The sequence below is a fragment of the Chaetodon auriga genome, chromosome 10, assembly GCF_051107435.1.
Source record: "Chaetodon auriga isolate fChaAug3 chromosome 10, fChaAug3.hap1, whole genome shotgun sequence".
Classification (NCBI taxonomy): Eukaryota; Metazoa; Chordata; class Actinopteri; order Chaetodontiformes; family Chaetodontidae; genus Chaetodon; species Chaetodon auriga.
Window position 1 is genome coordinate 17,611,895 of NC_135083.1, and position 14,468 is coordinate 17,626,362.

The following is a 14,468-nucleotide window of genomic DNA, read 5'->3' on the forward strand; positions in this document are numbered from 1 at the left end:
AAAAACTTCTCAGAGGCATCAGACAGTATGTTATAGATCTAAAGACGTGGGGGTACTGACATCATAACCAGAGTTACACTAGTTATATGTGACATTTCCAAATAAATGTCTCTTTTGATGCCATCGCATTAGAGGAGTGATACTCAATTGACGAAACCAACTACAGCTTTGTTTTTTGTAGGAGCAGCAACCATTTCGATGTCTAAATTCTCTGGAAGAGAGAAGTGACGTGTTTTATTTCAGTGGCTTCAACAGGAAAACGAGGATAGTGGAACAGATTGATTGTTCACAGGAAGCCTAGAGTGCAGTGAAAGTGAAAACCAAACTTAGACTGAACAGAAGTAGACTGACAAGATGAAAATTATTCAACAATGTGATGCAACTGAGAAGTGATTTTACTCTATTCTCTGCGGACTGGTAAATTCTGCTGTCAGTTATTAGTCTCTATAAACCTTTTTCACAGCAGACAATTTGACTTGGAAAAGCAGGTACTGCTAATAACATTAACAATGGCTCAGTTCCATTATGTGTCCCAGTAAGCCATGATAATGAGCCAGCATGCACAATATCAGGACACTGACACAGCGTGACCTGCACTGAATGCTGTCGTTTTTAATGTTATTAATTACACCTGTGCTTCTCCTGCTTCCACATGTCAAAATGTCTGCTGTGCAAAAGCCCCGTTGAATAACTCATCACTGTTGGCCAGTCCTACTCTGAAATGCAGTTTGTTCGATGATAAAGAGGTACTGATGCATGTCAGGTGCTGCGTTGTGATCTGTTTTAGTCAGATGACTTCTCAGTTTCAGTCTGCTGTATTTGGTTTCATTTAAATATTATGAGTGATGTTAAGGTATTCTTTCAATCACATGGATTTGCAGATTTCTTGTGAAGCAATTAGTTAGTTTCAGTAAAAAGACAATATTCCACTTCAAACATGTGCATAAAAGTAACTACGGAGCCCGTTCTCACAGGAAAGGTGTTTATTTATGTGAATTGTACCTCTTTCATTTAATACCTATGGTGGATTGGAGGGATTCAATAAGGCATTTCCAGCAATAAAATAGTAGTAATATAACAAAAAACAGGCTGTCACTTATTACAGGACACATAGGATCATATGACATCTGTTAGACTACAACAGTAGTATGGCACTGTGCAGCAAACGTCTGCTGCTGTTTACATTGTCATACCTGAGCTGTACTGAAGCAAAATTCCTGCCATCTATGTCGACATGGCAATAAAGCACTGAAGCTTGAGTCTGATGCACGGTAATAAAGATGCTCTGAGGCACACGCTGTATTTTGACCTGTCAGTTTTGGGAACTAAGAGCACAGCATGTCATGTCACTCATACGGTGGAAGGCTGTAACTTTTCAGTGCAACTACCCACTAAATCAACCACAGTGCCTTTCAGTGAGGTGATTCCCTGTGTGGGGGAGTGGAAAAGGGTGACCCCAGAATGGAGAAATAGATATGAAACTTTGAAAAAAGAAAAAAGAAAAAAAAAAAACATGAGCCCACACAGCCCTGCTGCTTAGAAGAGGAACACAGTAACCTCGTAGGCCACACAGGGGATTACGGGTGGTGAAAGTGAGAATGAGGGGGTGAGAGGAGAGACAGAAACAAAAGTGCAATGAAGAGGAGGTGAAGATACAGGAAGAGCTTCTCAAAGGCTTTTCTGCGTTGGAGGGACTCCCTAAATCATGCAGATTCTCTATAAACACAGTACAAAAAGGATTCTCTGAAATCACACAGTGACTGGAAATGTACCAACATGGTGTTCACTTACTTCAATCCAAAGGCCATGCTGGTTCACATCTAAATTTACTTGTGGTAAACTGAAGACCTGAAATACTGACATACAGCAAATCTGTACAATTCGACCTCGTCTTAGAGCTCTTAACAAAAATCTATAGAGTTCTTTTGAATTTCTCTCAACAAGTAGGAAATAATAATGCATACCTCTCTATCCCAATTCAATTTAGGTTAAAAACATCTTTGTTTTAGACTCGAAAAGCCCCACTTTAATTGCTCCCAAACGGGGGGGTGAGCATGAGCAAACGAGGACAAATGAAAGTTTAAGGAGGCAGTATTGATTTGTGTGGAGGTCAGGGGTAGGTCACCCCTATCAGAGAATCAACAAACAGCCGCCAGCACCTTCCTCAGCTAAGCCAATCACCTTCTGACCTAGTCCACCGTTACCATGGCAAATGACCCTGAACATCACAGACCATATACTCGGCTCCTTACTGAGTGAAAGCAGCAGAGAGGAGCTCCGCAAAGATGGTGCAGCTTTAACAAACCCTTAACTAAAGGCGGTTTATTATGCTGTGGTGCCTGGCATTAGCTAGGTTTTTTGGAACACCCCCTAGGGCTCGGGCATAATTCAATATTATTGTTTATTGACTTTCAGCAGTATCCTACCTTGATGATTTGATCTTACCATTTAACAAAACCCTGCTGAACAACTTAATGATTTCAACTAAACTGTAATTTAATAACAACAAATGAGGTGCTGAAAGGTTTTTTTGCACTTTGTAAAGCATAAGAGTAGAATACACTGCGATAAACATCAATTCAAACATGTTACATGTAATTTTGCATACACATGGCATTTTCTGACATGCATCGCCATCAGGAAGCATATTCTTATCAATGTCGTGATACTGATTACAACCACACAGTCCGGCCAAATCTCTGTTGTAATGTCCTTCTCAATGATCCTCCTTTTCTAGCCATTTTGGAGGACGAAATCTCAGATTCTTGCCGTCAACCAGTCTTTCCATCTTTCCCTCCTACTCCTCCCTTCATCCCTCTCTGCCTCTTATACCCCTCCTTCCCTCAGAGGCAGGCAGGCGGTGGTGGTAACCAAGCCTCTGGCAGTGTGTTCCTATCCTGCAGGAGCCCTCAGGTTCCAACCTGTCAATATCCCAGGCAGCGTCTTGGCTCTGCTGTGGCTCAGTTAACCTCCTCACCCACTGCAACCGCACAAGGGGCTCCTGTCCCTCTGCCAGCCCAGAGACAAGCACGATCAATGCCCCCCACTCCTCCTCCTCCTCCTCCTCCCCCTCCAATCCATCTCCCAAACCGCACACACTGCGCTCACATCCGTAAAGGGCAGCACCCTGGCAGCAACAGCAAGCAATATGGCAGCTGACGGCACTTTTCAGCTCACTGACGTCCAGATGTTTTGGATGATGGTCCCGTTGGAAGCTCACAGAGGGAAAAGAGGGAGAAGATACTGAAGAAAAGTCTGAAGCCTGAAGGATAGAAAAGCTTGGTGACAAAGGTCCCGTCATCTCGTCATCTGTATCAATTTCAGGGAGAGGAAGTGTGTGGAAAACACTCCATGTATTAACACACTGCTGAGAGGAATTTTGGAGAGATTTAGGGGATATATGTGTAAAGTTGTGAGACAGACAGAAAGTCAAGGAGAGGTCTTAGAGCTGGTGTGTGTGTGTGTGTGTGTGTCTTTGTAATCTGCACATACACACAGGCCTGATCCCAAGCATGGTAACGAGCATGTGGCAGCATGTCACCAGTCCTCTCGCACACATACACCCACACACACGCACACTCCTCCGTGCCTGACTGCAAGGCACCGCGGCTGTCTGCTGGGAGCTCAGGTTACGGCCGACCGGCGGGACAGATTTTATGGAAGCCTCTCTCCCACACCCACTCTCCCCCTCCGCAGGGCTCCGGAGGAGGTATCAGGTTGCCAGTTCAGCGCCGGCCAGGCTTGGCGCTGGCGGCGGCTTGTGATCTTGGATGCCTGTGTATGGATGTGTGTTTTATCTCCTACTCTTTGAGGGTATCGGCACACAACGCTGCTGTCTCCTCCAGGTATGTAGGTGTGATTTACAGTGTAGACTGTAGACACTTCGCACTCATGCGCACACACACAAAATCTGACCTCTTCCTCTGTTCCAAGGCACTTGGAATAGTCTATACTGGATCACACAGTCCTATGTGTAATAAGAAGAGATGAGGTGTTTTAAACCCAAATTCCAAAGAAATGTGTTCTCGTTTACCTCTAGGTGTGACTAACTAAGCCATGCAGATAGTTTTGTTTTGTTTACTTTGAGATAACCAGTTCTGGCTGCCACCTAGTACAACAACAGAGGTGAATGAAATTTTATTGCATTTTCAGAGACAATGTCTGGGTCACTGAATCACTTACAGACCACCAACAGTTTCCACTGAAACTACTTTCTACTGAAAAAACAATCAAGAGTTATCAATTTTTCTATCTTTGGTTAAAAGCATGAATTTTTCTACCAAAAAGTTGAACAGGGACATGACAATGTGCCCTCCTCATCCAGTACATTTGTTATTTTCTAAAATAATAAACTAGTTCAATACAGGTAACCACATTTGCTTAATGTCTTTGTTGGCTCATATGTATGCTCCGGTGGCTTCTTCATTTTGACCATTTATGATCTGCGTTAAACTCTGCCTCGTTCACTGTGCTTTGTGGGTGTGGCTTTCTGCCCTGTCATCACCATTCATTTCTATACAACCAATGTGTTTATGATTAAATTGTTTACTAGCGCACAAAGTTGTTTCCAAGAACACAAAGTTCTTCATAGATCTAGCATCTTAATTCTGCTGTGAGAGAGCACCAGATTGATGCGTTTAACTTTAATGTACAGAATTTGCTGACGAGGGAGGATGCCCCCAAGACCCCCGAGAGGGTCTGAGGTCCACCCACCACAGTCACAAAGGCACTGGTGAAAGATATCTCAAAACCCAGACAAATAAAACCAAAACTACCCTGCATGGCTAGATACCACAAGAGATAAGTGAAAAATATGTTTTGTTTTCTGTAATTCTGACGAATTGAAAATGCTGTTATACTTCCTCAAGTCTGAAGATATGCATGGGACAGACAAAAACATACATATTGGTCAAAATCAATGCAACAAAGTCTAAGATGTCCAGCTTTAGTCCCTACTATGGGATGAATGCCAAAAACTGGATTCAACACTTCCCATAATGCTTTCTTGGCTTAACAAACTCCTCTAGAGCCACAGAAGACATTATATAGCTATCAGACACACTGCAGCAGTCCGTCTCTGACAAGTTGATTGACATGTAAAATTGATGGCATGCTCCTCTAAAAAATAATTCCCATGTTTCGTGACCATCACAACTATATGTACCAAACAGACGAACATCACCACAGCATCTGTGTGGCTTCTAAATCCCATGATGCTATCTGTCATCTGAGAAAGCAGCTTGCAGCTCTGCACCTCTGGAAAGCTCGCCGTGGTTCATGCGCAGGAAGGAGTTGCAGGGAAGGTGCACTCGCAGGTCAGCATGGAAGCTACCATCCATATGCAAGGACCTTGTGACGGTTCTGCCGCTGGCTCGCTTGCTAGCCCAGCATGGAACGGCACTCATGAATAATGCATGGGGACATCTGCCACAACTGAATTATAGATCTGTGGAGGCCTAGCATATGGGAACAGCCCAGCAAGTGCTAATGGCTAACTCCCCATGACAAAATATGGGTTAGAGACACGTGAATGATAGTCGGGTCATGCAACCTTTCAGTCATGCGAGTGTGAGGTGGATTGTAAATAGGATTATTTACATGTCTGCATGCGTGTGTGTGTGTGTGTGTGTGTGTGTCTCTCTCTCTCTCTCTCTGTAATGAGGGAAGGTTACAGTGGATAAATTAGTAGGATTTTGATGATATGAGCGTTAACAACCATCCAACTTAGTGTATGAGCAAGGCATCAAATCCTAACACCTTACAGGCACGTAGCTCTATAGCTGATGTCGTACTCCCACAGAGGGAAAGAGTGACAAGACAATTTCCATACAGGGATCAAAAAAGTCACCGTTAGACACACAACACACCCTCATGCTTTTTCTCGGCCAAATTCAGCTAAACCAGTGGATGTAGCTTAAAAAAAAAGCTTCAGAAACCCAGAGCAGAATAGATGGCTAATGTCTTTCGGTGTTTTCTGTAGGCTTCCTCCTGCTGAAGTGCAGCCTGCTTGAATATTCTATACTCTCTGGTTGCAAGTCTTGCTCTACTAAGAAGCAGAGACGGGAGGGGGGGGGGGTACACATTTTCTCCCAGCCCAGTCAAGCGGGAGGCCTGGTCTACCGGGGACCAGTTCGATCTCCGCCTTTCTCTCCAGGATTATCCTCTTATCAGCGCCGCAAAAGCCAGGCTAAGAAGCGCCAGCAATTAGCCTATCTTTAATTAACGAGCACCTCGCTCCAAAACCACCCACGGTCCATGTAGGCTCCCACTTGGAAGGCAGTCAGTGCGGCGTAAAGATGAGCAGACTTAATCTTGTTTTTGTCTGAGTAAGAGAGAGTGAACGTGTAGAAAAGGCCAAAGTTCATCTTCAAGCAGTTGGGGCGTTGCAGCATGCAGAGCGTCCCTCATGCATGTGCGCTTGCAAACCAGCCTTTCTGCACCTCATGTTTCAAAGGGAATCCTACCACCCACCACTGTTCCACTTTATTGTGCATGTCTGTGATGTGTGTGTGTGTGTGTGTGTGTTCATTTGAGTGTATACTCTAGTGTGTGGATGGATTACTGCAGTCAAATTGTGCTACCACTCACCATCACTTAGAGACTGAAATTTTGAGGCTTGCTGAAGCCTCCTTCGAATCGACAACGGAAACATATGTAGGAGAAGACGAGGGAAAGAAATCCCCCCCCCCATGAGCCTCGATGAGGTTTGGAAGGTCAGAGGTTCACAACCTCACCCTACCTTTTGGAAAAGCCTCTCGAGTGGAAAGGGTAACATATAAACAGATGCACACATTTGAATACTTGCAACAAAGTGACATGGTAAATAATAACACAGACATCAGCGCCATTGGTTGACTAATGATTGTGCTGATAGAATCAGAGAGGACCGGGTCATCTGAAGGGGAGTGAGAGCACGATGACGGCCTGCAGATGAAAAGACAAAAGGGGAGACAGGGAGAGAGAGCGTCAATGGTGCCCTGGCCTGGCCTGGCTCTGGCACCACCAAGCGGAAGGGGCGGCGGCGGCGGCCCCAGCATGCATACATTAGCGGTGCTTAGGCGCACTAATTGCTTCTCACTTAGACAAATCTCCTGCAAATCACGGCTGTGCCGCCAGCACTGCCCGAGCCCCCCGGGAAGGAGAGACGGCAGGCAGGCGGACGGAGCGAGAGGCAGAGGGGGAGGAGGAGGAGGAGGAAGAGGAGGGGGGGTGGTGAGTGGAGCGTGTGTACCAGAGGCGCCTCGGAGCAGGATGGAGGAGAAAGAAGAGATGGAGGACGAGGAGGAGGAGGACGATGGGGGGGGGGCTCCCATGAGAGTGGAGAGAAACGAAGAGAGAGCGAGAGAGAAGCTCCAACACTTCAAGAGTGCCCCTCTCTCTTTCTCTATGCTCATCCATAGTCCAGGCTGAGTGCCCCCCCCAACCTCTTACACCCCTACCCTCAGAAGCCCCACCACTGCTGCGCTCCTCCAATGCTCCATCCCTACATCCCCCCTCTTCTACCAGCTCTCAGATCTCTGCTCTGCCCCCTTGCTCGCCCCTCCTTTCTCTCTCACACTCCCTCCCTTTCCATTGCTCTACAGAAAAGTGGAGGAAAGATGAAACTCTACAAAGAGGGAAAAAAATCAATAACACAGATGGATAGCTGGATAACAGGGTCCGGCATGCTTCGGCAGTGAGGCAATCCAGAGGGTGCCCACACAACTTCCACACAGGCGGAGAGACGGGCAAAAACAAGACGCTGGGATGAGGGTGGTAATCAGCCTCAGGAAGCCAACATCACCCGCAACACACAAGAACACACTCGTTAACACACGAGCACATCCTACAATGTATGGCTACGCTGACATAAAAACAGCCAGATGTACACAAAGGTGCGCACGCAACATATAAACAAAAGCACCCACTACCACAGAAGCACACGTCCGATCCTCAGCCCCACGCAGCTAATTGGGGGAAGGGAATACTACAAAATAATAACAGTTATCAGGGAACCTGAGGTGAAAGAAAATAGCTGTCTGCAGCAGTAACATAGATATCATATAAAAGATCAATATTCTTGCAGGTTCTACATTATTCCACCGGGGTTATTTGAGATATTGGGTGTTGGCTGATATTGGGTTTAAGGTACCACAGGGCACCATCAAGAACAATGTATACAATATACTGCAAAAACACTGCCCGTGTTGTAGTATTCATTATCAAGATAGGAAAGCAAGTAGCTGGAGCTAATTTATCTGAGCATATTTCTGGATTTCTTTTTGCGAGTTTGTGTGGTTATCACTGGTTCTTAAACTTTTTGACTCTGTTAGTGAGAGCGCTGCAGACATTAATGCGTGGACAGGGCAGAGACGCAGGTTGTCTCACCAGGCTCTGTGCATGTTTCCATAGAAAGGGGGATTTGGTGCATCATTTGAGTTGAAGGTTAATATTTAGACTTCACTTGTGATTAATGACAACGGCAAAGCAATTTAAGATTGACCGATCTTTAAAATGACTTCTTTCCAGGAGTAATATTAGTGGCACCATAACAACATGGTAGCTCGTAAAGACAAAACAAGAAGAGAAATTTTTGAAAAAAATGTATACAGACCTTGCCTTGAAGAAAAACACACATTTCTACATGTTTGTGATTAAATTTGATCTTTACAGGTTTGATTTAATGAAACTAAAGGCAGATATGGTGTTAGTTTTGACTTTAAGCCTGCCTAGCATCAGGCACATGGATCACTGCACACTTGCTTCATATAACTAGATCAAGTGAATTATGCCAGGCTGACTATAATAAACATGGATTATCCAGTTAGCCTGCTCATACAACCCTCAGTGGCACCCTCTGTAAAATGTCAAATGGAGGCCAAAGTGGCCAGAAGTCTCTTAGTAAAGGTCTCCTTTTTTGGATATTCTGGCTGATATGTGTAAACTGTATGTTTGAAAATCCAGCATACTCTACCTTATGACAGCCATCTAGATTCTGTCGTCTTTCGATGGAGGTTTCAGGTCATGTGTAACGTAGATCTGATTGGTCTTTTATCCCACGCCGGAACCACTTCACCAGACCGTAATGCGAGTTTGCAACTGTGGGAGAGGTGAAAGGGCGAAGACTTCATTATAGTCAAGGTCAATGATGATACTCTATCCCCCATACACACATAAACATGCAGACACACAAACACACACACACACACACACACACAGACATTCCACCCTGCTCTCCTCCTACAGTAAAATCGTTGTGGAAATGACTATAATCCTCTGTTGAGCATGGTGGTGATATTTTCTGACTTCTCTGACTGTACGGTGGCCGTATTGAAATTCACCTCTGAGGCCCAACGGAAACCTGCTACGATGAGACCGAGACTAATGAACTTTGAATCTTATGATGTGAAAAAAAATCCTTCACTTGGAGACAAGATTAAAATTAAAGACTGCTTTCATTGTGTAAAAAGATGGGGCAATGGACCGGAACTGAATTTCATCAAATGAAACCATGTTTAGCTACATAATGTGGGTGGGAGGGCTTAAACTAACTGCCTGTCAGAGTTACAGTTAAAACACTCCCAGCTTGAAATTTGTCCAGTAATAACAATCCAACTTATTAAGATGCCACTACAATAAATCATGAAGCCTACTGATTATGGAGGTGACTGTGAAAACAATTTAAAACAACAAATAATAGTTCATTAACATTTAAAGCAATTAGCAGTTTTTTGCTTATTCATAGCTGAAACATCCAATTATGTTAATAAGGCCTTTTCTCAGATGATAAATCACTAGCACCACCTGCTGTACACTGTAATCCTGCCTTAAGTGCTTCCTAAGGCTTATCTGCCTTGAAGTTTAAGGACCTTCAGCGCACCAAAAACATATGATTTGGTTAGAGCGCCATCTTGTGGAGAGAAACACACATCTCATTTCCCTGCTGTCCATGTGGGATTTTTTTTAATTATGTGACTATTTATTATGTCCACATTTTTTATTTCTATTTCAAACAATACCAAAGACTTTTTTCAAAGAGTCAAACAAACACTATAAGTACATCTGAAATTATAATAAAAAAAAAAGCCTCAAAATGGGACAGGGTTTCTAGAAAGGCAGAGGGAGGATGAAGAATGGCTCTACCAAATTTTGTGTACTATTATCAGGCAGCCAACATCCATAAGCTGGTGTTTTGGGTCCAAGAGGAGGTGGATAAAGAACCCCTTCAGGAGCAAACATGGAACAACACTCCTACAACCTGGTGTGACTGAGCTCTCTGATTTGTGCCCTGCTGCCACTAAGCAAGTGTCTTTTCATGAACAATCCTGTTGTCTGAGGGGCTCTTAAGATTTGGGGCCAGTTTAGGAGTCATTTTACTGTAAACAACTCTTTCTCAAGGCTCCCATTTGGGGTAATTTTCTGTTCCCTGCCTCCCTCATTGGCTCGGCTTTCCAGGTGAGGGTTAGAAAAGGTGTGAGCTGTGTAAGGGACTTTTAGACATGGTAGTTTGGTCTCATTCAACACATTTTGGTACTCCCCTGTCTAACTCCTTTAAATACCTGCAGGTTAGGAGTTTTTGTTTTCTCTCTGATTCAAAGTAGTTGGACAGAGGACTGTTTGGAAACTGACCCACTGCTAAAGCATGTATCTATTGTACAAAAGACAGTCCACACAGCTGCATCTCATTCCTTAGATCACATGAAGCTGCAGAGGGAAGAGCAGCTGGGCACTTAGCAGTTGGTTCGGTTCATCCCTCATCAATATGCATCAAATATGGGCTACTACAGTTTAGAGTACTTTACAGGCTCCATCTGACCAGCAGCAAATGGCAAAACTTTGTTCAGGAGTGGATGAGAATAGAATAAGACATGAGTGTGACTCATCCAGTCCACAGCTGAAGGGTTACTGCTGGCCTTTCAAATGTCTGGGGCACAGATAGTGAACCCAGCTCTCCGAAGTCCACACTGAGGGTCTTCTCTGAGGACTCTAAGATCATCACACACCAAGCTGCAGCCTTCTCTACCCTGTTAACTCAAGTGACCCTCCTCAAATGGAAAAAAAAAAAACTGTACCAACAGATCATCAGTGCTGAGTGAAGCAGATGATGGCACACCTCAAGCAGCTTAAGCATACTTTACTACTCGAGGCTCAACCACAACATTTTCTCAGCTCTAGCAACCTTTTATGCTTTATTTCCCCTTGATTTGTGTTGATGTGTGTGTTGATTGTTTTGTGTGTTGGTTTTATCTGCTTCCCCTGAGTTTAAGTGTGTATGTGTGAGGTGGCTGTGGGGTTCATGTTGATTGGTTGGTAACTGTTTGATTGCTGATTTGTTTTGTGAAAATGTAATAAAAACAATTGAATAACAAATGTGTGAATGCTAATGCTATTTTACCTGTGTGTGTACACATATAATAGGCTACATACTGTATATGTACATATATCAGGACTCTTTGTCCTTATAAATTCAGCTGTAATAGTTGAATGTAAGTTTCGTGTCATAGTCACAGGCCGTCTTTATGTCAAAGTGGAAACTATAGGTTACTTTATATGAATAGCTGATTTGTTTAGTGCAGGCGCGTCTAACACCCATGGGCTGGATATTAGCTAGCTTAGCTAAAGTAATAGCGGTTAAGGTCTACAGCGGCCAAACATCATTTACTCAAATGTTGTGTGGTTGTGCGATTTAACGACAACATTAAAACTCTGTGTGTACGTTGTGATTTGACAGAACCAATCCAGTCACCATCATCTTTGCTGTGTTTTAAGGAGCAACTGTGAGGGGAAAAAAAGTTAGCTAACGTTAGCTAACTGACGTTAGTTTTAGTGTTTTTACGCTGTTTCTCTCCTTCATGCTGGACATGGTCACATGAGTGACGAATTCCGGTCAATGGCCTTTATTGGCGTGGTTACTTACCAGTTGCTGATAAACTGAAAGTAACTGTTTCATTCACATTTCAGATGGTACCTGTCTTCGCACCTGTTGTAAATGGCACTGACGTCCTGTCACAGAGACAGCAAGTGATGGACGACTGCTCCTATCATCACCCGTTAACCGCACGAATAAAAGGACTACACATCCGGTTACCTTTCAAAGTAAAATGTATCTCTTTTGTCGTTTTTCAACAAAGCGAATCGTTATCAAAGAAATTATACATGAGAAAATTACAGATTTATAATGTTAACATTTTTTGTTCTCGTTGTGAATATTTCTGATTTTTTTTTTTTTACAGCACTAAAAACTTCAAATCAATTTGAAAAGCGTTTTCAAACCATCCTTCATTTAGCAGGTTTGCGTATTAAAAAATGTATTGGATTAAAAGAAAAGAAAGAAAAGAAAACTATTTTGAAGAATGACCACCTCTATTTTTCATGTTTTCTAACTTTAAGAATGTTTTAAGTGTAATTTTTCATAAAGATTTGCCATCAAAGTGTTTATTCTTCACTTAGGTTGTCCATCTTTTACTGTCCCCTCTTTGATAAATGAATTGTACACTTAACATTGCCGGCATGTTGATTCTTAGCATTCAGACAGACAAATGTGTATTGCTACATTTTTCTACATTATTCAGTGGACGACTGTTTTCAATCTGCATTAAACAAAGTTTCCCCCATACCAAAAAATATTTTCTCTGCATATATACAGTAAAGTAGTGCATCAAACAAAAACTGGGGTTTTGTTTCAGGGTGCCACAATAAAATCCTGTATTTTCTACGGATTGTCCATTAATGAGCATACACTTAAGCAGCAGGAGTCAGGAGAAGAGTTTGGGGTGCTGCTCTGGCACCCTCTGCTGGACCATAAACACTAACAACAGGCAATGACAACACTGGAAACGGCAAACATCGGAGGTCACAGTTTGCTGGAAAATGATATTCTGCTTTTGAGATTGAGGTGAGCAGTGCATAAGTTTGTGAAAAGCTCTTTAATTAAAAATAGTGACTCTGAGTGTCATGGCAGACTGCAGGATGTAACCTCCTAACACTGCTGTGATCTTAATTCATCTGCAGTTGAAAGTTTTAAAATCACGACCACTTTTTTTTAACATACTGGTCAAAGGACTCTTGAGGACAGGCTCAGCTGGACACAAAGAGACACCAGTCATACTGAAATAAAACTATCAGCCATGTAGACAGACTTATGTAACAGTGTAACCATGTCTTTGTGTATATTTGGATCATTTCTGCATTAAAATCAATTTCAATATCACATGCTGCTTTTGGTGACAGAACTGTGTGAGTCTAAGCTGGTCTGTGTGACTGTGTTACAGCACACAGTTTGACCTCCATGTCTACGTCTCCTTCAGAGTCCACCTCCTGCAAGTCAAGTAGCCTGCATGTCAAAGCTTAAGAGCTTGAGCTGCACAGTTTAGCCCCAAATTAGACAAGACAGCCCTGAATAAACCTCTTACTTTTCTAAACAAACTTTAATGATCACTTGTGCTCTCACTGCCATTTCAAAAAGGCTTGGAAAAGTAAAATTTAAATAATGCAAGACATGCAATATATATATATATATATATATATATATATATATATATATATATATATATATATATATATATATAACTCTACGAGACAAAAGTGAGAGCTGTGTGATTAGTAATGTCAGTAAGTCTAGTATATGTAAATAGTGCACACCAGACTAATATATCATGAATTATGGAACTGTACTTAGTGTTTGTCTGCATCAATATATACAAATAATACAAGATATACTGTAGTATCAGGCAAAACTTTAGTCATAGTCCTATGTTCAACAGTTGAACATTTTTCAGTTGGTATTTGAGTCTTGTAAGACAACTATAATCTAAACATACATCCAGAATGATTCCTGATGACCAACACTAACTGATTTTTCCCTCATTTTGTCACAATGGAAAAGACCAAAACTGACAAATGGGTTACATGGGGATTCATTACTTTGGAAATGGCCAATTTAGTTTATCTAGAGCCAACTCCACATACAACAAATGCATTCTTCACCCCTCTTTACCTCCTGTTTACTTCCTGTTTTGCTAAAAACTACAGTGTCCAGCTGTTTTTTTTTTTAAAAAAGTCAAAGCACTTATTTGTGACATAGATTCACATCTTCAGTAGGCACCTTTAATTATGGAAGCTTTGTTGCTCAATGGATTTGATGATAATAACAGAAATATTGTTACTCTTATCATTTATTTAGCAATTATCACTTATCATTTAGCCAGTGGCTAAATAATATTAATTAAGTTTGGTTTATGGTTTTAAGTGTTTATTACTTGTTCACTCTGAGATATAGTAAGCAGCAGGTGATTTGAAGGAGGATGAGGTGCCTGTAGTTCATTGATCTTTTATCTGACTGAGGTTTGCACAAGTTAGAATCTATGACCCTGACCGTGGCTCTGAAATACCAGCAGTCGAACTGTGCTGTGTATTGATCAGTCCATGGCACTGTCTGTAACTGCACCTTTATCTCTCAGTCCCCTGCTGTCAGGGTCATCTTGGATCTA

At 42.5% G+C, this 14,468-nt stretch overlaps 1 protein-coding gene across 1 annotated transcript in view; it reads right to left on the minus strand.

Moving 5' to 3' along the window:
- Positions 1-9,065, minus strand: part of samd11 (sterile alpha motif domain containing 11) — a 77,992-nt gene extending 68,927 nt beyond the window's left edge. Inside the window, exon 1 of the mRNA XM_076741021.1 lies at positions 8,954-9,065. The gene's annotated coding sequence lies outside the window, so the exon portion shown is untranslated. The remainder of the gene's footprint in view (positions 1-8,953) is intronic.
- Positions 9,066-14,468: the final 5,403 nt, after the last annotated feature.